Source organism: Mesoplodon mirus (genome assembly GCF_964341445.2).
Source record: "Mesoplodon mirus genome assembly, contig: SUPER_3_unloc_1, whole genome shotgun sequence".
NCBI classification, from domain to species: Eukaryota; Metazoa; Chordata; class Mammalia; order Artiodactyla; family Ziphiidae; genus Mesoplodon; species Mesoplodon mirus.
Window position 1 is genome coordinate 2,820,619 of NW_028295818.1, and position 27,983 is coordinate 2,848,601.

The following is a 27,983-nucleotide window of genomic DNA, read 5'->3' on the forward strand; positions in this document are numbered from 1 at the left end:
TTGGGCACAGTGAGCCACTTTGACTGGAGAATGGTGGGGACTGTCTTGATTCCAAGTTCCCAGTCTCGAGCCAAGGGCCAACCTAGCAAGCAGGCCTTTCTAAGGAAAGCAGTCTCAGCCCTACTATGTCAACTCTTTTCTGGACCACGTAGGACACTTTTTTTACTTTCTTCTTTTTTTTGGTGGGGGGGCATAAACTGGACATTTAAATTAATATCACATGGAAACTCTGAGAATCAGATTCTCACCCTTCCCCAGGATTTGTTGTTATGCTGGTTTTTTGTACTTGTTTTATTTTTTTGGTTTTTTTTTTGCAGTACGTGGGCCTCTCACTGTTGTGGCCTCTCCCGTTGTGGAGCACAGGCTCCGGATGCGCAGGCTCAGCAGCCATGGCTCAAGGGCTCAGCCACTCCGCGGCATGTGGGATTTTCCTAGACCGGGGCACGAACCCGTGTCCCCTGCATCGGCAGGCGGACTCTCAAGCACTGCGCCACCAGGGAAGCCCTTGGTTTGTTTTTTGTTTTGGGTTTTTTTTTCTTTTGTTGTTTTTTTGCTATTGACTTTTCTGGGGGAATTCACTAAAGTGTATTCTGTGTCGTGTGTGACCACTGTCGTCCCTGTTTGGTTACTTGGTGGTCATTTGTTGACTGGATAGAGATTTCATTAACAGCCTGGAACCAAGAAGTCACCCAATCTTTACTGAGGGGCTCTGTGAGCATGGGGATTTTTGTCTTAACACTCAGCCAGGCAGTGGAAATCCCCACCTAAGCCTTCACTTCCTGCTTGTGCAGAATGGCAAGGTCAGCCAGAGGTGAGAGCTTAGAACCTTCCCAGGTCTTTCCTGAGCATGTGCACAGCCCTGAGTATGTGAGCCAATTCCTCATAATAAATCTCCTTCTATCTCTTTTTGTTTCTCTAGAGAACTCTGACTAGCTCAGGCTCCACATGACCTCTACAGCCAAATGCATACTTCTTAGAATGTGTCAACTTTACAACATGGCTGCACCCTTCCTTCATCTCATCCAGACACATCTAGAGTCACTTCTCCTGACCCTGTCCCTACCGCCATCTGCCACACTTAGGCCCAGTGCAAATTCTATTATTTACTTGGATGAACAACCAAAAAATTTTTTTTCTGTTGTTGACATATGCTGTTACCAACACCTAGAGCATTTCCCCCCTCATTTCTCCTTCTAGCTCATTTCCATAAATCCTAAAGATATCACCCTCTGGGGTCAGGTTTCTGTGTCCTAAATGCTTCCCCCAAGCCCAAACCCTCACTGGGGATTTAACTCAATTTGTGCTCCCAAGGCACCCTTCTAATTCTCACACCGTTGTGTTCAGGGACTGGTAGAAAAAGGTGAAGGTGGGGCTTTGGAGGCACAATTGAAGAGACTGACATCCAAAAACATAAGCTGTGTGAGAGCATTACTCTTCTAGCGTTAGGGACCCCAGGAAGTGGCCAATATATGCTGTAATGGTGGATAATCCACAGGACTGAAAAATTAGATCATTGCATGGAATTGAAAGATTGTTAGGAAGAAGTTGGGTAAGTAAATGTCCCTTTAGCTATTCTTGGCATTAATTGTTTACAGTTCCTTTATGGAAAAAAAATCGGAGGTTAAATAAACATTTAACCTAGCTCCTCTTCATTAATAAATACATGTAATACACATCATCAAGTAGATCCCAGTAGGTTTAGAACTGTGCTGCATATAAATATTTTTGAATGAGTAATTCTAAACATCCTTAACTGGATTTATTGAGTTTTGTTGGCAGTCCCAACTTTAAAAAGCCCCTTCAAGTACCCAATATTGTCTACTCCATATCTCCTCAGGGATCCATTGCTCCCCGATGCTCTGGGCAGCGAGTAGGTAGCCTGAAGCCCAAAGGTCTTTCTCTCACTTCCCTGTGGACCTTGAGCACAATGCAAGCACCAAGCTGCTGTCCCATGCTGAGCACTAATAATTAGCCTCATCTCCAGGCTGGAGACCAGAGAGAGAGAAGCCAGTCTGCCTTGACCCAGAGCCCACGAATCTCTCTGTGATTCCTGAGAGTGGGTTAACATACTTGTGGGTCAGGAGTGTGAGGACACAGCCTGAGTGTTGCTGCAGCCAAGCTGCTCCCTGGTTGCCCACATTGTTGCTATTTCCAGTACAGGTGATGGTGGCCATCTGTCCTGGGCCCTTGGATGCTGAGGGTGGCTAAGTCAGCCCTGCCTGGGCCAAAGACCCTAGAGGGAGAGAGGGAAGAGTGAGCCAAGTGAATGAGGGTACAGGGCAGAACTGAGGGGTCCCCCACAAATATTCCACCCAGAACAGGTCAGCCCTCACCTATGCAGAGAGGGAGGAGAATGATGAGGAGAGGGGTGCAGGTCATGGGGCAGGTGCTCAAGAGCTGTGCTGCCTGAGACTCCAGTGGGTGCTCCCCTAAGTCTCTCTTATTCTGAGGCACCCATTGGAGGAAGGAGTTCCTACATTCACATGTGTCCCTGTTCCCCGACACGCTCAGCCCTGGACAATGTCTCTGTGGCAGGTTAATGGCCCCTCCAAAGATGTCTATGTTCTAATCCTTGGATTCTACCCAAATGTTGCCTTATATGGGGAAAGGGAATTAAGGTTGCAGATGGAGCTAGGCTGCCTATCAGCTAACATTAAAATAGGGAGAATATCCTGGATTATCCAAGCGGTCCCAACATCTTCACAAGGGCCATTAAAAGTGGAAGTGGGAGGCAGAAGAGTCAGTGTCAGTGGGATATGAGAATGACTCCGTTGGCCATTGCAGGCTTTGAAGATGGAAGGGGGGCCAGGAGGCAAGGAATGCAGACAACTTCTGGAAGCTAGAATGAAGGAAACAGACTCCTACAGCCTCCAGAAAGGAATGCAGCCCTGCTGATATTTATTTTAGCCCAGTAATCCCCACATCAGACCTCTAACTCAGAGTCAGGAAATTCATTATTCTTAGATTATATATTATATTGCTGCTTAGGCCAAATTCATTCCTAAGCTACTCAGTAACGTGAAACTTAGGTACTATGATACACTGGAGAAAGTTTATCTATAAGCCTTTGGAACAATAAAGCTTTCTCCTAGGAATATATTTTGTTTGTTTTGTTTTTTTGCGGTATGCGGGCCTCTCACTGCTGTGGCCTCTCCCAATGTGGAACACAGGCTCCAGATGCACAGGCTCGTGGCCATGGCTCACGGGCCCAGCTGCTCTATGGCATGTGGGATCTTCCTGGACTGGGGCACGAACCCGTGTCCCCTGTATCGGCAGGTGGACTCTCAACAACTGCACCACCAGGGAAGCCCACTTTCCCCTAGAAATATTTGATACCCAGTTTCCTTCATCTAATTTATAAAGGACTAGTAGGCTAATAAAGTCAGATGGTGTCCTGGTCACAATATTTCTATTCATCTTACAAAAGCAACAATTTTTTCTAATCAGTAGATTAAGAAGCCCAAGACCATATTTTTAATAACAAGACTGAATTCAGTGATTTTAACATGAATACCTTTATTGAATCACATTTTAAATTTATAATTCTAGACATTATAGTTTTGTGAATAAATAATATTTGTATTGCATTTATAAGAAATGTTCAGAAAGTTCTCATTACTTTGAATTTGTTCCAAGTGATTTTTGTAGCTCTCTAGAAATGTACTACCATAAATGTATTATCATAAATCAAATTCTAGCTTTAGAAAAGAATGTGTTATCTTTAATCATGGAGACCATATCCTATATTATATTTATCATTATTAGCAATACAGCTAGGTAGGACGTTACCTGGATTACAGTATATTTAAAAGAATTGTTTTAATTTTGTTTCTTATAAGATGGGTTCAAATTGCAAACCTAAATTGATTAACCTATAATCAAAGCAATTATATTGTTTTTAAACATATCCTTTTTGATGTATTTGAAGCCCCCTAACTACCCCACCTCAAAAAAAAAAACACTCTAGGAGTATAAGAGAACAAAAGTTTCACATATTGTTTTTTAAATAAATAAATTAATTAATTAATTAATTAATTATTTTTGGCTCTGTTGGGTCTTTGTTGCTGTGTGCGGGCTTTCTCTAGTTGCGGTGAGTGGGGGTTACTCTTCATTGTGGTGCACAGGCTTCTCATTGCGGTGGCTTCTCGTTGTGGAGCATGGGCTCTAGGCGTGTGGGCTTCAGTAGTTGTGGTGTGTGGGCTTAGTAGCTGTGGCTCGCGGGCTCCAGAGTGCAGGCTCAGTAGTTGTCACGCCCAGGCTTAGCTGCTCCACGGCATGTGGGGTCTTCCCAGACCACGGCTTGAACCCGTCTCCCCTGCATTGGCAGGTGGATTCTTAACCACTGAGCCACCGGGAAGTCCCTCATATTGTTTCTTAAGTCTATTTAAAGATAGTTTTAAGTGGAGAGAGAAAAAATATGTGTCTGCTTTCAGGAAAAACATGATAGCTTCATTTAAACAACTTATTCAAGACTTTCTTCTGATGATGATACAGCTAACACAATAATGTCACTCTTAGACATGCACAAGAGAATGAATTAAACAGAAATGCTAACAAAGCCCTTAATTTACCTTCTTTGTGGAAAAAGTGACAAAATATTACATTCCTGAGCCACCAACTTTTAAATCGCAAAGCTCTCCTTACTGCAGCTCCACCAGAAAAAATTCAGATTCCCATGCAGGTACAAAGAACAAACTATTTCATACATAGGTTGTTTCTTTCATACAAAATATTACACACAAATAAATTCCCATTTAATTTTGCCACTTTTATGTCTTTGTTGTCCTTGAGAAAAAGGATGTTACAAAAATAAAGTAGGTATGATTTTCCAAGTAGAATTTACTTGTTCATAGATATATATATTCTCCATGTGACTAATGACCAACCTTTTTAAAAAAAATTATTTATTTATTTATTTATTTATTTTTGGCTGCGTTTGGTCTTCATTGGTGTGTGCAGTCTTTTCTCTAGTTGTGGTGAGTGGGGGCTACTCTTCATTGTGGTGCACGGGCTTCTCATTGCGGTGGCTTCTCTTGTTGCAGGGCATGGGCCCTAGAGTACGTGGGCTTCAGTAGTTGTGGCATGTGGGCTCAGTAGTTGTGGCACATGGGCTTAGTTGTGCCACGGCACGTGGGATCTTCCTGGACCAGGGCTCGAACCCGTGTCCCCTGCATTGGCAGGCAGATTCTTAACCACTGCACCACCAGGGAAGTCCCCCAACCTTTACAATTAGAGCAGCATTGCTTGGAGTACAGAATATTCAGGCATGTTTAATCATAAAGTCCTTGTAACACATTTGAGAGGTAAATTGTAAAACAAAACTCTCACTGTCAGTTCTCCCGCCTGGAGAAGAGAAGCCTCATGTTAAGTTAGTGGTAGTATTGAAAATAGCATAACACACTTGGAGTCTCATCCATGTCCAGTCAAGAATGGTTTTAAACTCTGATCGTGCATCTAGGAAAAAAATTTCAGATGTACAGATGCAGAATGAGAAAATAAATTTACAAATTGTGGTTTTCAACATCCCATCATGCTTTCTTCTCTATGTTAAAGGTAAAAGAGACTTTTGACAGAGATCCATGTGGTTCTTGGTGAAGACTCTGGCCCACCAGGTAAGCCAGCTTATGGGCATAATGGCAAGGAGCAGGAACTCGGATGATACCCTTTAGGAGAAAGATCAACTAAAAATTTTTTTTTACCTTTATATCTACTTTCCCTAAGTTTAAATTTTTATGGATATCCAAGGTTCAAAAAGTAGATTCAATTTTGAACAGTTTCACAGATCTGAAGGAAAATCAGTATCAAAAAATACCATAGCCATTATGGAGAACAGTACGGAGCCTCCTTAAAACTAAAAACAGAGCTACCATATGACCCAGCAATCCCACTCCTGGGCGTATATCCAGAAAAGATGAAAGCTCTAATTCAAAAATATGCATGTACCCCAATGTTCATAGCAGCACTATTTACAATAGCCAAGACACAAAAGCAACCTAAATGTCCATCAGCAGATGAATGGACAAAGACATGGTAGGTGTATACAATAGAATAATACTCATTCATAAAGAATGAAATAATGCCATTTGCAGTAACATGGATGGACCTAGATATTATCGTACTAAGTGAAGTAAATCAGAGACAAATATTATTTGATATCACTTACATGTAGAACCCAAAAAATAGCATACAAATGAACTTATTTTTATTTACAAAGCAGAAACAGACTCACAGCGACAGAAAACAAACCTATGGTTTCCAAAGAAGAAAGTGCAGGGGGGAGCAATAAATTAGGAGTATAGGATTAACAGATGCACATTACCAAATTAAAGAAAAAGAATACTTACTAAAAAAGTGTAATACATGTGGCATAGTATGTAAGTTAGACTCTGTACTGCATCTGGGCTCAAGTAAAGCATGTCATGGATGACATTATAATGAGTGGGAGTGCCAGTGCCAGTGCCTTCTTTCACAGACTGACTCACAATAAAAAAGTCATACCTAGAATTATAGAACATAATTGGTATCAAGCTTATTTTAGAAGAAAAACAATGTAGCAAACCTAGTCTTTGAAGTAACAATTTACAGAAATCTATGATACAGAGTTTCCTTTATATTTAGAAGCCTGGCTAAATTTTGAGCAATGATTTGCTAAAGCAAATCCACAAAGGACAGTGAAATCATTGACAATAACACTCATGGGATTTAAACTCACAAGCATATGCACTGATGCCTAGAGGCAGCAAACATCAAATTATCATGTTAGACATGGTCATAGGTAATGTGATTCAGAGATTTAGGGAAAGATCGGAATATCCATCTCTGCAAATCACCAGAATATATTCAAACTAAGTTATATAAGTGGTAAGGTTAACCAATTTATTGTAAATATTGAATGTTTATGTCATTTTATGTTAATTGTACTTTTCATTTGCTTTGTTTTCTTCAATCCTTTCATGCCTTCTACTAGAAAAATCAATGTTTCTGCCTTCAAATTTAATTCATTTCTCCCTATCAGTTGGTATGAATGTCCTGTTTTATTTCTTGCTGTGGTTTTGCATAACTTTCTTATTTGCATAATTCACTTAGAAGTCTAAAGTTAACCAGAAGTTCTAGCCTTCTTCCTAACAACTGAATCATAGAACGATCAATAAATATTTGTCTGTTTTTAAAATTCTCTGAAAAACAAAATGATTGAAGACAGAAAAAATTATCATCTAATATACCTATCATTTTTAACCTTCTTTAGGTCAATTCTTCCTTTCTCGTCCAAATCATGCAAACCTTAAAAAACTCTGTTACTATTTAAATAAAAAGGAATCTTTAAAATAAAGAAAGATGGCTTACCATTCCATCCTAGTCACCTCTAAATCAATAACTGTTCCTGGAGATGGATTGTCAAGTCTTCATCCTTTTCAATAAAAAATCTGATGTTTGTTTCTTCACCACGATGAAAGTTAGTCTGACACTTAAAAGATTAAGATCAATGTCACTCTGTTTGCTTTGCATTATCTCAGAAGCATTCAGAGTGTCGAAAACAGCCCACACATAGGAGCCATTAAAAGGAGTCTGCAGATGGTATCTCTCCACACACCCCAATTTTACTGTCTTAGCTCCAAGAGCCTGATTCAGGAAGTAAAGGAGGAGGTTTCTATTCATAGCCATTCAGATCCTAGGGGAAGGGTCCCTTCCTCCCAAAGTCAGGATTACTAGTACTGTCTGTGCTGGGCGCCAGGCTTCACTGACAAACAGGTGAAGCCAGAGAAGGGAACTGAGAGGAATCCCCAGTCCTGGGACGTACAGAACTCCAGGATAAAGGATCTGGATAGTACAAACCATTGACAGGCTATGTTCATGGATTTTTAGGAATATCTGAGGTTAGCAAGCCCTCCTCCATCAAGGTTTGGAAGGAGATTAGAAAAAGAGAAGAATCATGCGGTTCCATATGGGGAAACAACCTGCTACTGCAAGGCTTCAGTTCTGCTTTCTCCTCTGACATGGGCATGGAACACAATGTGGGAAGGGTCTGTTTTTTTCTCCCCACCCATCCACTGAAGCCCTCTGTATCCAGCTTTCCAATTCACACATCACAACTGTTGTAGATATTTCCCCCTGCCCCCGGAAACTAAAATGTAAAGCTTACAAAATCTGCACTTAATGAGTAATATACCCACTCGTGTCCTCTGTAAGCATTTTCTAAGTAGGACTCCATCTGTTTTAGTTCTTGGTCAATCAGTGCTTGAAACTGTCCATCTCCCACTCCAACTCGATGCACAATGGTAGAATGTGGCAGAGATGAATTTTGTTCATACCAGAGCTTCAAGGCAGCTGAAAGGAAGTCAGAAACACATATAAATAAACCATAACTTGGAACAAAGTGGCCACTGTTTTTGACAACTTCTATGTTCATTTGTCAACATGGTAGCTTTCAGGACACTGCTTAAATCTTCAGTCTAGTCCATACTTAACAACAGTATGAAAATTTTGAGCCAGATAATTCTTTGTGGTGGTCAGGGACAGGGAGTGTTGCTGTCCCATGCATGGTAAGACATTTAACAGCATCCCTAGCACTCTATCCCCATTGTGACAATGAAAAATGTTTTCACTCATTGCCAGATGTCCCAGGTGGGGGGACAGTATCTCCACCAGTATAGACTCAAGCCCTCCAGCTTCCACCAGGCACTGACTATGCAAACAGGTTGTCAGCCCATTGACAAGCTCCTGCCCCGATTGCTGGATGATGCATTGAGAGAACCACCTGTATGGAGAAAAATAAGCCATTAGTTTGGAAAACAAGATTAATTCAGAATCAAAATGATGAAATTAATCCATGACCAAAAAAAATTCACTATCAGTGGTTGAGGACCCAATTAAAGATCCATTCTTCATCCTGCTGTAGAGATCCAAGTATTGGTCTCTTCACATATCTTAGGCATTTTGTAACATTTTGCATGCACACAAAGAGTAAGAATGGAAACATTTGTTAACATTAACTACAAATTATACATGCTTTGAATACATATGACTCATATTGTTTCAGCTCCTGGGGAATTCCACAAAGTGCAAACCCAGTGTTTTTCTGGAGACTCCTACTTCTAGTTCAATGTCTTAAACAATGGTTCATCCATATGAATCTGCTTTGGAGGGAGCAGTTTGCTTCAAAACAGTAATAGCTATTGTGACCACTGCTCAATGTATCAAGTAAAATCACCTGTTTGTCTAGAGTTTCTATCCCCTTATTGCGTTTTTGTTTACTTCAGAGTATTAGGATGACCTGATAGGGTATGATGTATGTTTGCCTCTTCATCTGAATCTGTACTCCGATGGATGGGATCAGGTATTTTGGCTTTACATTTTCACTGCTGCATTCTCAGTATTTACACATAGCAAGTGCTCAAAAATATCTATTGCATGAATGCAAGCTTAACTTTTTACCTATTATCACAACATTTTCTACTAAAAAAGGCAGAGTAAATCCATGTTACTGTATTTAGAGTATGACTGGAAAAAAAAGATCCTTAAAGGATACTGTGGAATTATACTTGGTGGGCCACAAACAACATTGAACATAGTGGTGGTTTGTGACTGTCCCACATACCATAATGCACAAGAGAAGAATATGCAAACCCATCTGCACTATGGGTTTTATTTTCTACTCTAAGCACAGAAAAAAGAAGGTCCCTGGAGAAAAGGAGAATCATAGGCTATAGAAGCACATCTCCTTATTCAGGTACATTATATACAAATGTATGAAGACAAGATCTTATGATACCTACAGGCCACTAGGTATGTTCCCATAGGTGTCTTCACCCACGTATATCCTAAGTGCTTCCTCATGTGTCCCTATGCAGAGGCTCACTGATCAAATCCTGCGGTTGGCAGAATTCTACCTGTCCTCATCCTTGGAACTTGTGAACATACTGAGATCTAGCCCCTGTGATGATGTTATATGGCACAGTTGACTTTAGGATAAGGAGAGTCTCCAGATGGATGATATCCGACCTCATGAGCTCCTTTAAAATCAGCAAGTTTTCTTTGGCTGATGACAGAAGAGGAAGATGGAGAGATTCAAAAGAGAACAAGAGCACAGTGTGAATTGGCGGGTTGGAAGTTGGAGGGGAGGCAAGGAGCACATCAGAAGGAATGTGGATGGAACTCTAGAAGCTGAGACTAGCTGTAGGTGACAGCCAGCAAGGAAGTGGGGTCCTCTGTCCCACAATCACAAGAAAATTGGCTCTGCCACATCGGCGTATGCTGGGAAGAGGATCCCAAGCCTCCAGGTGAGAATGTGGCTTCTGTGACACTTTTAACTTAGCCTTGGGACTTCCCTGGTTGTCCAGTGTTTAAGAATCTGCACTTCCTCCTCAGGGGGCATGGGTTCAATCCCTGGTCAGGGAACTAAGATCCCGCATGCTGCGCAGTGCAGCCAAAAAACAAAATCTTGGCCTTGTAAGGCCCTGAGAGCCACGCAGTGCCCAACATCTGACCCACAGGACTGTCCATGGTCATGTGAGTGTCGTCTTAAGCTGCCATATTTTGTCATAGTTGTTAGGCAGCAATAGAGAATGATCAGAGGCTTCCATACAGAATGTTCTGGGAGCCTGACTTTGCCAGAAGATCAGGAGAGCACATCTCTAAGAACAACTTGCCCATGGAGCTTGCCAACAATGTGTGTTAGGTCCGCCTCTCCTATCTGGCCTCCAGATAGCTCCCCACTAAACACTGTCTGCCAAAGCTTACCCACCGCATCAAGTCTGGATCGATGCTTGCCACAAATCCTGCGACTGACTTCCGTCGATGTACAATACCATGGAAACAATCGATAATGATGAACATTGCATTCTGCAACTTAAATTTTAAACCAGGTAGCAGCTTGAGTTAGAACACAAAGCAAATTTCCAATTAAATAGGACCTTAACAAATTCTACCAAAGACAGATGAAAGCAAGAGAAGGCAACAAAATCCCCACGTACTTCTATATCCACCTTCCAGAGGGCACCTCCTAGCTTGCAGTTCATCTGTAGGGCAATCTTTGTAGTGATGGTCTCTCTAAGGTCCGTTTCAACACACACTGGCTTGGAATCGGGTAACTGACACACAGATATCTTTTTATGCCTTCATAAATTTCTTTATTTTCAGTGGGCAGCAAGAAAAGGACCTTGAAAGAAAGCAAACATGACATTCCCCAAAATGCAAGAACACAGTGATGTGAGAAATGGATGCGTGTCGAGGAAGCTATATAGGTGGAGCACTGACAAAGTAGAGACTATTTATTAAATAGATATCTGAATCCATGAGGGTGAAGGGTCTAGAATCACACTGCATTCAACAAGTGTGAGTGTGAGTGTATGGAAGAGACAGGCTGCGAGACAGGCATTTGGCAATATGCATCGATCCTTTAAACTTGCAAAACCCTTTCATCCTAGTCATTCCATTCCCAGGAGTCATTCCATTTCCAGAAGTTTATCATGAAGTCAATATGGGTGGGTTAAAAACACAGACTGATCTATACCGTCCTCAGGACAGTCACCGTTGATGGGATGATGGCTCTGTGTGGGCACTTCCCAAGCGTTCTACTTGATTCACTTAATTCTCTCACCAATCGACTGAGATAAATACTATTATCTGCCCCCACCAGCAAACAAGCTTGGGGGCTGTTATGGAAACTGCCTGATTTACAAGCAGCAGAGCAAGTTTCCAAACCCTCGCCAGGACCTTCAGTAGGACACTGAGCAGTTAGGAAGAGAGGCTACTGCTTGCCTTGTTTCTGACTAATGGGAAAAATCATCAGTATATTCTTTTGAACATAATGATGCTTATAGAAGTTTTTGGCAGACGTTCTTTATCAGATTAGGATAATTCTTTTCTCATTGTAGATTAAGTGAGTTTTTCTTTTCACATGAAGAAGTATGAGATTTTATTAAATGCATTACCTGCATGGACTAAGAAATATTCACCACACTATAATTCACCACACTAACCAGTTTTTTTGAAAAATATAAACAACCTATTTCGAACTTAGTGGCCCACTCTAGCCCATGGTGTTCTCCTAATATTTCCTTAACCACCAGCAAATCTCTAATAATGAACTCTATTTATTCCTAGTGTTGTTGAGACTTACTCTTTTTCTTTATTCTTGACAGTATCTAATTTTAACTTTTCCAAAGCTTTAGATTTATTTGCAGATTGTTTTCTATTTAGTTTCTCTTTTTACTGTTGATTTCATTCATTCTATTTTACTTTGGTTGACTTGGTTCTTGGTGCATTAAAATCCAGACTTCATTCCCAGTGTATTCGTCAAGGGCTGTTGGTCTCATTTCTAGTTTGCTGTGTCACCCACGTTTTGATGCCTAGTACTTATTTATATAGTCCCTCGGTTGTAAGAGTTTAATAAATTTCCATTATTCTCTCTAATATCACTGTTACTTAAAAAAATAATGGTTTCTTCAGGTGTACGTGGTTTAATGATTTCTAATTGTAATGTACTGTGGTCAGTGTATGTGGTCGATAGGATCCTGGTCCTACATTATTTGGCTAGGTTTCTCCAAGCCCAGTGTGATCAGTTGAAGACAAAGACAAAATGAACTTATAGATGCACTTTTAAAGAGCACCTAATCTTTTGAGTCCATATTTTATACACACACACACACACACATGCATGCCCACGTGCACGCACACATCTCCCTGTCTCTCCTTCCTCTCTCTCTCTCTCTCTCTCTATATATATATATATATATATATATATATATATGTGAGTAGGTTAATAGGTCAAGCTTTTAGGTACAAGTTTAAAATCTTCTAGATTCTGTTTTTTTTTTAAATCTGCTGATCTGAGTTTCCTGAGAGTGGTCAGCTAATATTGTCTCCTAAAATTTCAGCTTCTGGAATAGCATGGACCTGTCTCCTCTTAAGAGCTATTCAAGCTGATGAAGATATAGAAACATGCCTGTTTCAGGCTCAGCCAGTTTAACAAGGCAATAAAGAATGATAGGATTAAGATAGGAGAGAAGTAGGGACCCAGAGAGGTGATCCCAGCAACTGAGGCTGCATTCTCTCCTGAGGTATCTGTCCATCCCAGTAAACATGGCTGAGAGGTTGGGAGGCTCTGAAAAGACTAACAGCCTCTCCTCAAAGAGGGAGAAGGACAGAAATCAAAGACCAGGTCCTGCCAAGGAAAGGGTACTCGTGTTAAATCTTGAGCCTACCACTCTAAACAGATTCGATTTATAATACTATGCTTTAAAGACATGAAGCTATGAGAATGTTCCAGCTGATGGTGGGTGTGTACCACCTTGGTATAACCATTTAGAAATCTGATTAGCAGCATCTAGTGACAAGGAACATTCTTCTCCCAGGTACATCCCAGCAGAAATGCATACATATGAGCACTAAAGACAAGTACAAAAGTAGTCATGATAGTAGTCATGATTATTTGTAGTAATAGCAAAACTACAAATATCCCAAATGTTTGACAATAGGATGCATTAAGTTAAAAACAATGGGTTACTATCTAGAGCAAGAGAACAAAAAACTACAGCTACACCCAACAAAGATAAACCTCAATGCTGAGCCAAAGAAAAACCAACACAAGACTGAAGCCACATGGCTCTTTAGGTAAAGTTCAAGAACAGACAACATTAAGCTATGGTGATAAGAAGTCAGGGAAGTAGTTTCTTTCGTAGGATAGTGAGTGTGAAGGGGACAAAGTGAGCATCCAATGAGATTAAAAGATTATGATCCATTAAATAAGAATCCATGAGTCTGTGTTTACATAAGTAAGAATGAAGAGCTCTTCCTTATAATAAAATATCAACTAATAAATATAGAAGGGATATTGGAAACATAGACATCACTATTTGGTGAGACTATGTTAACTAACAACTGTTTCAGACAAGAATCCTCAATGGATGCTAAAATTAATGAGTGAAACTTCAATGAGAAACAGAACATTTGCATAGTCTCAAAGTGTCGCACCATAATAACTTTAATCAATTACAAAGGGATAAAACAGTAACTTTATAATGGTGAAACCTACCAGACCTCAACTTAATCAAATGAGCAAAATTACAATGACCAGTTAATACAGCAGAAACTAACACAACACTGTACATCAACTAAACTCTAATAATGATAAAAAATTATTACATGGAGAGCTGATGACTTAAACCATGAAAAGAAAAAAAAAAAAGACCAGTTAAATCAACATCATGGTCTTCCAAATATGATGGATTTAGTAAACCATAGAATACTTCTGTGATATTCTGCAAGAATGCATTACCTGAATCTAGTCATAAGGAAATGGGCAAACCTATATTGAGGATTGTTCCATAAAATAACTGGCCAGTACACTTCTAAAATGTCAAGGCCATAAAACCCAAAGACAGATTGAAGATACTTCCCAGATTAAAAGAAGACTGAAAAAGCCTGTTGGTTAGATGCCTCAGGTGACCCTTGATGGACCAAAGAATTTATTTTGCTGTAAAAAGGAATGATTGGAAGAATTTGGATTAGGGGTATAGATCAGATAAATGGCTCAGGAAAAAACATATATATACACATGTAACTACTATGAATAATGACACGTGTATATATATACATATATATGTATATATAGTGAGAAGGAAAGAATGATTATATGTAGGTAGATATAGAGAGGGAGAGAATGATTATAGGAATGTGCTAAAATTTACTGGTTGGGAAATCTGGATGATGGTTATTGAGAGATTTGTACTGTCTTTGCAACTCTTCCTGTAAGTCTGAAAATATAAAGTGAAAAGAAAAAAGTTTTAAAATATTCAGGAAAATAGATAGTGGAGGTTTTAGATTGGATTGGTGTGTACTCATTTTTAAACAGAAAATTTGTAAAAGATTCTCTATTTAAAATAACAGGGACTATGTTCACAGTTGCCATTTTTACTGCCAATATCTGATTTTGAGGAATAGGTTATTAATGTTATGTGTAAGAGGGCTATTTTTATTCTTTTAGCCTTAAATTATTAATACAGTGCTAGATTGCTTTTCCTTCCTGGTTTTAAAATTGTCTATAGTTTACCTATGCTTTTATTTCCTCTATTTCTGCCTTACTCCACCAGCTCACACGTTTATAGGAATTAAATTCTTTACTATTCCCAAACTATGTGAGTACTTATGAACTCTTGGTAGTGTTACCACCAATTCATATTAATATTTGGGAAGTTAATGTTTAATTTGGGATATAATATAAATATTTGACTTGATGTCTTCCCATCACATTCAGTGGATTACCTTACACAGCCTGGTTCTGGCCCCCACCCAGCGCCACACAGCGTTTGAAATTTGTGAGCCACATGGCTTCACCCCTGCTTATATACGAGAATTCCCCTCTGTTCCTGGTCTAGGGAGACTTACATTTGTGCCAGAAGATGTTTTACACATAATTTCCAGTTCCTATTTTATTGGTCATTCCCAGTTGTTTGGAATGCATAAGATTGTAGGCATGCTCTCCCCACCATTTGAAAAGATACCTTAAAATATTTAAGGGACTGCCCTGAATAAAAGATATTGTTCCAAAAAGCAAAACTAGGATAAATTAGTAAAAGTGGGGCAAATTCCCATTCAAGTTTCAGATAAACTTTCTTAAGAGAAATTCCCACAATTAGAAAGGCAGTCTTTCACTTTCTAGGCAGATGCTAAATGAACAAAGAAAGTCATGTGATGAGTTGGGATGCAAACCACCACCAAGGCCTCTTGAACTCCATTCTAACACGTGATGCTTTGCTGAGTCCCACCAGAGGCTTCCTTGACCTAGCTGAGCATTTAAGGCTACAGCACCAGAGAAGCATGAAGCATGGCATTCAATCAAAGTAACAGGAAGCAAGACACAGATTTAAGAACAGGATTTCAAAAGTAAGACATTTCATTTGAGTATAATAATGGCTCACAGAAGGTATCCTTCAGAGTAGCCTACAAGGTTGCTTGGTAGAAGCTGAAAGGAGAGAAAAGTCTAGGCTCTATGGAAAAGACAAGAGGAGGAATATCCTGGTTTCAGGATCAAGAAACAAAGATCCCTTTTAAGAGCATCCTGGGGACTTCCCTGGTGGTCCAGTGGGTAAGACTCCACGCTCCCAATGCAGGGGGCCCAGGTTCGATCCCTGGTTGGGGAACTGGATCCCGTATGCCACAACTAAGAGTCCACATGCTGCGACTAAATGACCCTGCATGCCACAACTAAGAAGCCCACATGCCGCAACTAAGACCTGGCACTGCCAAGATAGATAGATAGGTAGATAGATAGATAGATAGATAGATAGATAGATAGATAAATATAAAGAACATCCTGGATGATGAGGGAAGAATGGGAGATGAGTTTGGGAAAAGAATCCAAGGAAGAAAGGAAAAAGATGTTGCTTTAGTAATTCAGATACAACGTAGTGACAACAGATGGGAGAAAGGAAAAATCCCAAGAAAAATACCAGACAAAAGAAAGAACACTTACTGGAAGAGAACAGATCATAGACTTTGCAGGTTACAGCTGGAGAGAGAAATGATGAATGTGTGCCTACCATAATCCATATTACTTAATATTTGTATGGTGTTTTTTAATCTGAGACTTAAAAGATAATTCTAAGTCCTCAAGCCTAAAAGAATGAGCATAACATGGTGATATTAAGTAGTAGCTTAAACCCCAAAGTCTGTATTCAGCTACATTATAGGGGTAAATTTATATTTTCTGGCTGGTTTAGGAAACCAATGGCAACATCCAAATTCTAAAATACATACAAATGCAGCTCACTAAGGACGGGGCACACATCAAATAGACACTTACAATCTGTGTTTTTTGTGAAGCATGTTTTTCAAAGGTGCTTATATAAGAATGGACTGTATCATCTGCTTCAAGCCTAGAAAATAAGTATTTCATCTATACTTCAAAAGTAATGAACAGTGAAACATGTCACATTTTATACAGCCAATGAAACATGATATAAAACAAGGCAAGATAAACTGCCAAGGTAAGTATTTCAGTTGAAGGTTTTTAAGACAAAAACAAGTTCAATTTTTGGAAACAAGACTGGGAAGTAGTTTTTGCTATTCCCTCCTCCCCCGTCCACTCATATCAAGTTGCTAATTCTCATGTCTTCAAGATGTAGCCCAATAGCCAGAAATCCATAGATCACAAAAGCCTGATTTAATATGTGTGGGCTGGAGCAGACTTTACTTTTTTGCTTACACACTTTCAGAGTTTGGATAACGTGACAGATTCCTACAATTTAAGAAGTTTTTCCACTTTCAAATTGCCAGCAATCGATTTTGAAATTGTAGATAATTTCTGCTCTACTTACAGTTTTGCATTTCTGACAATTATGCCCATTTTGGGTGTGATTTTCTGTAGATTCTGCTGAAAGGTAAGGGCTGTTCCATAATTTCCCTTAGTGTAGAGTATTAGCCAATGATCCAGTGACATTGCTCTAAGTACAGGTACCCTTGTGTTTCTTGACCAATCTTCATTATGGTTGTCAAACTGGAAGAGAATTCCAAGACATGGTATAAAACTTCATTAAAAAAAAAGAAAACCAACATCATCTAATATGCAAAGGCAATTATCCATTTACAATCCTTTCCACTGTAAATCTGTGCTATCTCCCATTGAAACATTACCATTTTAAACTTCAGCCATGACAAGATTTTTTAAGTACTTTAAAAATAAGTTTATTATAACTAATGAATACAAAAGCTGACATGTTTTCAAACATGTTTGCAAAAAAAGTAAAGCCCTCCCTTGTTACCCCTCCCCACAAGATACAGAGTAAGAACTTGGACAGAGTTTTACATGAAATCTAAACATGAAATTCTCATTTGTCAGTTGATCCTGAAAAGCTCCAACACATTATATTCTAGGTAAAGGTCCATTAAAATTAAGAAATCAACAAACCACTTGCTTTCTACTGTCATTATAATGCTCATTCAAAATGCTGAAGGACAAGAACAGGTAACATAAGATTGCACGTGACAGATATTCAAAGTTCACGGATCTATGAAATCACGAACAACTGAGATGAGAATCCTGGGGGTGGAATTAAACGCTGACTTAAAAAGGCAGTCCAGGTCTTCCCTGGTGGTGCAGTGGTTGAGAGTCCGCCTGTTGATGCAGGGGGCACGGGTTCGCACCCCGGTCTGGGAGGATCCCGCGTGCCGTGGAGTGGCTGGGCCCGTGAGCCATGTCTGCTGGCCCTGCGCGTCCAGAGACTGTGCTCCACAGCGGGAGAGGCCGCAGCGGTGAGAGGCCCACGTACCGCAAAAAAAAAAAAAAAAAAAAAAGGCAGTCCAAGGAAATCTATGTACATTGTAGTCTTTCACATCTGGTCTAATGTCAGCTATTTTTCCTTAAGATATAGGTTAGTCACACTAGAATACCATGGGTTATTATGATTTTAGGTATTTGACTCTTAAGGATACATTTGGAAGATCATTTTACTATGAGAGAATGTGCACAATACTAATAAAGATATAATACAGAGTCTACTATATGCCAAGCATGTTACCTGTATTCTTATTAAATGATGGCTTGTCCTCTCATATGGAAATGACAGGTAGTCTGAAAACAGCAGTCATAGTTATGACATGACCGAGTTAGTTCCCCTTTGGGTTGTTACTAATTTGACCCAACTTTGACATGACAATTCTGCAGCTGTCTTACAATTCTTCTTCCTTGATGAATTCTTACATCTTGCAAAATTCTTCCAGAAAAGAATAAAAACTCTGTCTCAAGTTCCAAATTCCAGTCTCGAAGCTCCTTTTGCACAGTATTATTTCTGAAAGAAAAAATATTTCCACATGCTCAAATCCAAGAAAATATGCAGAGGCAATTATCCATTTGCAAAACACAAGTCAGTGTTCCTCTCATCTAAAGTTCCTTATTGCTTGTGTTTTGTGTCAAGATGCTACAGGTAAACTCCCTAAGACTCAATCTTGTCTTTGTTCTCACATTTGTGCAGACACTTAGAATCTATTTCATTCTTAGCCCCTCTTGGCCTCCTCTGACACTGCAATGACAGAAAAAAATAGAGTTGCACCTCCCCACTCCCCAAATATCACTTTCTTCCCAATCGTCACTTTTTTTTTTTTTTTTTTTTTTTGCGGTACGCGGGCCTCACACTGCTGTGGCCTCTCCCGTTGCAGAGCACAGGCTCCGGACGTGCAGGCTCAGTGGCCATGGCTCACGGGCCCAGCCGCTCCCCGGCATGTGGGATCTTTCCGGACCGGGGCACGAACCGTGTCCCCCACATCGGCAGGCGGACTCTCAACCACTGTGCCACCAGGGAAGCCCCAATTGTCACTTTTTAATTGAAGAATCTGAGATGCCAAGTGATCCACACAGGTCTCCACTTCACACACACAGAAAAGTAGCACTTACCCTGTGCAGCTTGCAGGATCTTAGTTTCCTGACCAGGGATTGAGCCCAGGCCCTCAGCAGTGAAAGCATGGAGTCCTAACCACTGGACAGCCAGGGAATTGCCACGCACTTACTCCCTTAAAGCATCCATGAATGTTAGCAATTTATGCTGCCTTCTACCTGGATCCATCCTCATATAGGTGGACTACTCTCTCATCATTCTGTAGTCTCTATGCAGGTCATCCGTTAAGCCTTAAAAAAAAAAAATCCGAAAGATAACACTCCAAACTAGCAAGAATAGATTTCTATTAGAGAAAACTTAACTGTTGTATCCGGAAGAAGAAGAAAATCAGAGAGAGCAAGTCTGGGTCATGTGGAGTCTTGTGAAAATCCTGTAAAGTAATATTGGTGACTTTAAAGAAGGGCTCTCTTTTATGAAAATGGTATAAATCCACAGTACCTGTCAGGTGGCATAGCTCAGGAACCAGCATTATAGGTTGATGGAGTGTGTCCTGTCGGCTCATTTTCCATTTGCCCTTGGTGATCAAAAGTGGCTGATTTAAGGTAGTGACCACTGTACCACAGTGCTGTTCAACAGAAAAACGAACACTGGCATGCCTATTAGCAAAACCTTAGTAACATCAAATAAATAGGTACAAAAGTGCATTTTCGGATCACAAATGGAGGCCTAGAGGTGTGGTGATATTGTTTCCCCCAGTTTAAGAAAGCCTCCAAAACACTCTTAATATTCTCTTAATTTGATGTCCCAGGGATCACTTATAAACATAGATGGCCAAGGAGAGTAGAACACCCACAAAACATAATGGAATCATTGTGCTACCCTTTTTATTATAGATGTAGATGGGTGAGACTTGTGTAGTATGTTTTTCTCACCACAGTAATGCCTTGAAAGTTTCTAAAACATATTGAGAATTTTCAAGAGGATTCCTCTACTAATGGGGGACAAAAAAACCTGGCAACTTTTTAGAGTGGCAATTCCAGATCTATTCCCAACATTCCTCTTACTTTATTTCCCCTAAACCCTTAGTCTCTGCTTCCAGTAGGGAAAGGCATCTTCTAAGACATCACATACAGAAGTTCCTATCCCTAAGGCAGCAAATTCTTGTACAACAGAGTGACTTTACTCCCCAACACAAAGTGGAGATTCTTTGTAGATCTTCCTAAGCTGCTTATTAGCAAGGTCCTCATCAATAAGTTAACCACATGAATTCTGGTATCATCTGTCATTTAAGCATCTGAGAGCTTCAAAAGGAGTTCCAACTTTGGGCAAGAAGACTTCAAATCGAGGTTTCATGGCTCTTTTCTTTTCAAGCTGGGTGGCTACTATTAATTCTCATGCTATTGTTGCAGATTATATATTTTTTCCTTCAAGCACTGTAGTTATTTGAAGGCAGCTAAGATTCACCCCCTATTTCCTTGTCCTAGACCCTTCTTTAAGGAGGGCACTTGTGCAGGTATATACATGCATGTAGAATCATGGCATCATTTTAAGCTTCATCCACAGCTCCTATCACCCAGTTTATCAAAGCCTTTGGACATGCTCTTCCTCCTATAGAGAACTTTAGAAATCACACTTCCCATTTCTTATAGCTTTTGTAAAAAATAAACAAACCTCTAGGGAGGGTGGGAGGGAGATGCAAAAGGGAGGGGATATGGGAACATATGTATATGTATAACTGATTAAATTTGTAAAAAAAAATAAAAAATAAATAAAAATAAAAATAAAAAAATAAACAAACCTCAATTAAATAGAGTCAGGAGACCAGAGGGGGAGCTCTCTCATACCCTGCCATGATAGCAGAGCCCAACAGGAAGAAGAAAGACTTCTCTTCTTCCCAGGCAAGACCTTGGCCAATGAAAAGCCATGGTCTCTTTGTTTACTAAAGCCCTTCCAACTTTCTTTTCTCTTCTATGAAAGGGTTCTCCTGTCCTCCTCAAGTGGGACTTGCACATGGCTCACCAGGGTTGCAGACCCCAAATTGCAATTCTCCACTGATCCCAAATAAACCCATCTTTGCTGAAGAAGAAACCTGCAGTCTATTGTTTTAGGTCCAAAAAACAAATCAGTCCTGTTGTCCCTATTTCCATTATTTGAAAGGTAGGATTGTGCCTACTTTCTAATGCCTCATCTATGAATTCAGCAGTTTTTCCCAGATCTCATTATGAGACTCTTATGAGACTCAGCTCCTACCAGGGCATCCTGAGACTACCCTAGTCATTCAAATATTTCAGCACATCCATTTCACTCAAGTAAATCTGCTGGAACCATTTTCTTATGTTTACATGTAAGACTCTATATATCAACACATGCTGAGAAGGTAGTTTGCCTTAATGTGACACACTCTCTCAAATTATTACTAATTCCACTACTCTCTGATTCTAACATGCATGAATTATCTATTACAACCTATGTGTATGAACTACTATGTGTCAGTCATGGTGTAAGGTATAAGAGATATGTATTGCAAAGAGCAGAATCATAGCTCTCCTAGTCCTATGAAACTCATAGTCTATTGGGGAGGGGAGAGATTTATAAAAATCACCCAAATATATAATTACAAATTGGGATAAGTGTTATGAAATACAAGTACATAACAGAAAAGGGTGACCTCACAGAGGCCTGATGTTGCAGGTCAGTGTATGCATGGGAGGGAGGGGTACTGTTGGGATATCCAGAATGGCTCTTTTTTAAAAAAAATTATGAAGTATTGTTGATTTACAATACTGTGTTAATTTGTGCTATATAGCAAAGTGACTCAGTTATACATATGTATATTCTTTTTCATATTCTTTTCCATTATGGTTTATCACAGGATATTGAATATAGTTCCCTGTGCTATGCAGTAGGACTTTGTTGTTGTTCCATCCTATATATAATAGTTTGCATCTGCTAATCCTAAACTCCCAATCTTTCCCTCCCCGACTCCCTCCCACTTGGAAACCACAAGTCTATTCTCTGTACCTGTGAGTCTGTTTGTTTCATAGATATGTTCATTTGTGTCATATTTTAGATTGCACATATAAGTAAATCATATGTCCATCGACAGATGAATGGATAAAGAAGTTGTGGTGTATACACACACACACACACAAGTGAATATTACTCAGTCAGAAAAAAGAATGAAATAATGCCATTAGCAGCAACATGGATGGACCCAGAACGGCTCTTCTTAATCAAAGATCTTTGAGATAAAATTTGTAGGATGAACAAGCAAACATCAGCCTAGGTGGAGGAATCAGCACACATAAACTGAGAAGGAGAGAGGTCCTTAACTCTCTCACAGCCTCACCTCCCTTACTTCCCCAGCTTGCATTCCATAGCCTGTCACAATCACGTCCTCACAAATGCCATTCATTCCTTCACTATGCCTTGATCATGCTACGTTGGCAAGTCTCAAACCCTGGTAAAACCCAGCTGTCTGTTCTGCCCATGCAACCAACAACCAAACCCTGCTGACTGGTTCTAGAGTTAGTCTGCCACAATCTAAAAGGGGTGTTCTGTTCAGATTCCCTAGTTATGCTTCCTACCCGTTCAAAAAACCAGCATTTCACACTTTCTCATCTCTTCTCAAATCTGCTATACATCTCCCTCATCGCTGCCCATCAACTAACTCAGCCAATGGTCTTGCTTCATACTCACTGAGAAGTGAATGTCTGAGGATTCAGACAGGAATACACTTATATTCTGCCCAGTGTTTGCCTTCTCTCTACACATATGTATGTTCTTCTTGCCCTCTGATTACTATGGAGGATGTGTCCTGCTCCAGAAAAGGGTCTGTAATCTCTACTACAGCTATGGATTCTAACCTCTTCTTTCCTTCAGGGATTTTGTTCCTATCATTACCCCTCATTTATCTTGCCTTCCGTATTAACAATTTCTCCTTCTCTAGTTATACCAGGATAAACACACACTGTAGTATTCTCTGACTTAAAAAAATCCTTCATCTACATAGCATTTCTCTTCCCTTCTATGCAAACATTGCTAAATTTTTCCTTCAGTACCCTCCACCTGGACTTCAATGCCCACCATTACACAATTTGCTCTTGGCAGTGAACTCCATGCTATGAAACTCAATATACTCTTCACTGTGTATTTTTCCCCCAGCTCTATTGAGGTATAATTGGTATACAAAAATCTGCCCATAATGTGTACAGTTTGGTGAATTGGGGCATATGTATACGCTCTCATTTAACCTCATCTTAACATTCTACAGAGACGCATATCTTTCTTTCCTGAAATATTACATTCTCTTGGTCATCTATATATTCTGCCTAGGTGACTGCATATCAAAATCCAAGACTAGGTAAGAGCTAATAATTCCCAAAATGAAAACTCCAGGCTTTACACCGTGGGACTCCAGACTCATCAGCATGCCCAAAGAGCATACTTTTTTTACCCCCTTTGGCAGAGAGATGATACTGAACTCACCACATCTGTACACGAAAGAAAAGAGTGTCCACTTAGGTAGGTTCAGGCTATAGGACTGAATTTTAACAAAGAAATATGAGTGAAAGTAGTGCATTAGCCTATCACTTTCAGTCTAAGGGACCTAAGAGCCAGTATGCTGCTTCTACCTCTTTTCTTCTAACATGACAACCTTGGAGTCCTCTTGTTGAGATGGTAGAGCCACAAAATGGTAACAGATGAGATCACTGAGTCTCCCTGACTCTCATTAGACTTTATTCAAGCCAGAAATAAACCTTTTAAAATTAACTTACTGATATTTCAGGTTGCAATTCCATCTGTGCCTATCTCATCCCAGAACAATCTTATTACACTTATTACAACCAAGCCTTCACTATGTCCTCTCCATTTTCACCCACTTCTCCCATCCTGCTCCAGGCCACCATCATCACTTAAGTCAACTGATTTAATAACCTCCTCACTGGTTTTCCTGCCTCCATTTTTACCCCCGTACAGCCCATTCTCTGTATATTAGACAGAAATCTTACAAATATCTACATAATATGATTTTTTTTTCTGTATGTGGGCCTCTCACTGTTGTGGCCTCTCCCATTGCGGAGCACAGGCTCCGGATGCACAGGCTCAGTGTCCATGGCTCACGGGCCCAGCCGCTCCGTGGCATGTGGGATCTTCCCCGGACCGGGGCACAAACCCGTGTCCCCTGCATCGGCAGGCAGACTCTCAACCATTGCACCACCAGGGAAGCCCTACATAATATGATTTGACAATAAAATCCAATTTACTTCTCTAGAGAACACTCCAGCCTAGTTTGGGCTCTGGGTACACCATGCCCACCCCAAAAATAGTGCCTTTGTTCTACCTCTTCTCCCTCATCCGTACCTAGCTCGCTCCTTGCTGCCATTTACATATCAGCTTCGCAGAGAAGATATCCATGACCTTGCAGACTAATAGCCACCAGATGTTCTCCATAGTACCACCCAATTTTAATTATCTCCATATCCCTTATAACTATTAGAATAGTTTTCTTCTCGTTTGTCATCTCTCTGTCTGCCATGAGAATGCAAGTGCCTTAAGAGCTGAGAACTAAATAGTCTTACTAATGTATACCCAAGATATACAATAGGCACTCACTAAATGCTTTTGGGATTGAATGAACAAGTAATAAGTGTGGAACACAAATGAGGATAATGTCATAATAACCCTCCCTTGAAGGGATGTCAGAGGGTTATGTACCTGCAATTGTTCCAAGTAGCTATGTTTTGACTCCCAGTATAATACAAGCTTTCTTAAAAAAAAGCATCCATCTATAAGTTCTTTCCATTTGCCACAAATATCTGCCATTCCTTCAATTACCTTTCTCTCATCTGCTAAAGCTAGAAAACCAACCTCACCAACTGGCCTGAGTTTATTTGTGAGCACTCAAATTAAAAATAGAGGAGGGAGGGCTTCCCTGGTGGTGCAGTGGTTGAGAGTCTGCCTGCCGATGCAGGGGACATGGGTTCATGACCTGGTGTGGGAAGATCCCACATGCTGCGGAGCGGCTAGGCCCGTGAGCCATGGCTGCTGAGCCTGCGTGTCCAGAGCCTGTGCTCTGCAATGGGAGAGGCCACAACAGTGAGAGGCCCGCGTACCGCAAAAAAAAAAAAAATTAAAAATTAAAAATTAAAAAAATAGAGGAGGGACTTCCCTGGTGGCACAGTGGTTAACAATCCGCCTGCCAATGCAGGGGACACGGGTTCATTCGGTGGTCCGGGAAGACCCCACATGTCGCAGAGCAACTAAGCCACCACAATGAGAAGCCCGCGCACCACAATGAAGTGTAGTCCCTACTCGCCGAAACTAGAGAAAGCCCGCGCACAGCAACGGAGACCCAACACAGGCAAATATAAATAAATAAATAGAGGAATCCATGAATTATGAGATTTAGCACATAACAGACATCATCTCAGATTGTAACTGGTCATTTTTTCTCCTTTTTGAACCAAGTTCTGTAGGGCTGAAACTCCTACATAAAGTTCTCATTTCTGAAGTCTTACCATATTTTATTTCTACCTAACAATCCATCTACATGGTCAAAACATCCATAGCCACTTCTAAGCCTGACAGGGAGGGCCATCTTGGAGCCATTCTAATTATGTGACATTACCCTATACACAAAACACTGAATACATGGATAACAGATATAAGCCACGCTATAATACCCCAAAAGGAGAATATATACAAATACATATATATGTGTCTAACTAAGACTTGAGAAATATACTTAATTGTATAACATGAAAAATTTTAAGACAAATATGTTTGAAGAAATAAAATTTCATAACTCCCTGTAATAGTCTACAAAGGAGGTTTCACTGCCATCCGATCTTGTAAATGTAGAGCTGGGAGACTTCTCCCAAGTAATACCATCCACCCTATAGGTTCTGTTGTCATACCTGTGGAATAAATGTAATATGTGGTATTATTCCTGACGTTATTGCATGAAACCATGTAAGAAAGAAGTGGTTTAAAATCCTACAGGTAATTGCAGGATATATATAGCTTTGTTAAGATTAATTCACATAACATGCAATTCACCCATTTAAGTGTGCAGTCCAATGTTTTTTAGTATACTTACCGAGTAATGCAATCATAACGCGATTTTAGAATATTTTCATCACCCAAAGAAGAAACACCTGAACCATGAGCAGTCACTCCTTGTTTCCACCCAATTCCCCCAGTCCTTAAACCACCACTAGTTTACTTAGTGTCCCTATGCATTTGCCTACTCATCACATTTCATATAAATTGAGTCAAATAATATGTGATCTTCCCTGACTGGCTTCTTTCACTTAGCATAATATTTTCAGGGTTCATTCATGCTGTAGCATGTATTGCTACTTCATTCCAGTTTATTGACAAATAATATATCATTGTATAGATATACCACATTTGTGTTTATCCGTTTACCAGTTAATGAACATTTGGGTTGTTTATGCTCAAGCTATTATGAATAGTGATGTTGTGGACATTCATATACCAATTGTGGTGGATATGTTTTCATTTCTCTTGGGTATATAAGCTGGAGTGGAATTGCTGGGTCGTATGGTAATCCTATATTTAGCACATTGAGGAAATGCCAGACTGTTTCCCAAAGAGGCCATACATATACCAGCAGTGTATAATGGTTGGTTTCAATTTTTACACATCCTTGCCAACAGTTGTTAACATCTTCCTTTTTAAATTTTAGCAATCCTAGTAGATAGGAAGTGGCATTTCATTGTGGCTTTAATTTGCATTTCCCTCATGGCTAATGATGTTGAGCATCTTCTCATGTGATTATTGGCCATTTGTATATTTTATTTGGAGAAATGTCTATTCAGATCCTTTGCCCATTTTTTAAAGTTGAGTTTCTTTTATTGAGTTGTAAATATTCCTTATGTATGTAGATACAAATTATTTACTACATGTGATTTGCAAGTATTTCCCCCTGTTCTGCCAGTTGTCTTTTCACTTTCTTGACAGTATACCTTAAAGAACAAACATTTTATTTGGTTAAGTCCAATTTATTTGTTTCTTTGGGCATTACTTGTGCTTTTGGTGTCTTATCTAATAAGGTTTTTGCCTAACTCAAAGTCAAAATTTACTCTTATGTTTTCTTCTAAGAATTTTATATTTTTACCTCTTTTAGTTAGGTCTATTTTGAGTTAATTTTTTAGTGAATTTGAGTTAATTTTGTGTATCCTGTGATGAAGGGGCAGGTGAATATCCAGCTATCCCAGCAATACTTGTTGTAAAGACTGTTCTTTCCCTGATTGAATTATCTCCATACCCTTGTTCAAGTCAACTGACTATAAAAGTGAGGGTTAATTCATGGATTCCCTATTCTGTTTCACTGAGTTTTAGGTCTATACTTACACCAGCGTCACACTGTCTCGGTTACTGTAGCTTCATAATAAGGTTTGAAATTAGAAAGTGCGAGTCTTCCAACTTTGCTCTTCTTAAAGATTGGATTTAAGGTTACTTAGCCAAAACATCCTCTTATCAATTTAAGATTTCTGGTGTAGAGGGAGATTAAAAATAAAAGCTTCCTTCGAATGGAAATTTTCTAGTAGATTGTAATTAAGCACCAATTTTTAAAAATAGCTAGACAGAGAAAGGAAAAGAGAAATTTGGAAGATGCGTACTCTC

At 39.8% G+C, this 27,983-nt stretch overlaps 1 pseudogene across 1 annotated transcript in view; it reads right to left on the reverse strand.

The window, feature by feature from the left end:
- Positions 1-5,528: 5,528 nt before the first annotated feature.
- The window catches only part of LOC309801618 (piwi-like protein 3), a 34,835-nt pseudogene continuing 12,380 nt past the window's right edge, over positions 5,529-27,983 (reverse strand). The window contains exons 3-15 of the transcript in view: positions 26,137-26,248; positions 19,827-19,953; positions 19,501-19,618; positions 18,671-18,785; positions 17,316-17,494; positions 16,802-16,874; positions 10,971-11,155; positions 10,742-10,845; positions 8,685-8,755; positions 8,172-8,325; positions 7,345-7,465; positions 6,345-6,498; positions 5,529-5,663 (exon numbers count right to left, since the gene is read on the reverse strand). The product of the transcript in view is annotated as a piwi-like protein 3 (transcript). The remainder of the gene's footprint in view (positions 5,664-6,344; positions 6,499-7,344; positions 7,466-8,171; positions 8,326-8,684; positions 8,756-10,741; positions 10,846-10,970; positions 11,156-16,801; positions 16,875-17,315; positions 17,495-18,670; positions 18,786-19,500; positions 19,619-19,826; positions 19,954-26,136; positions 26,249-27,983) is intronic.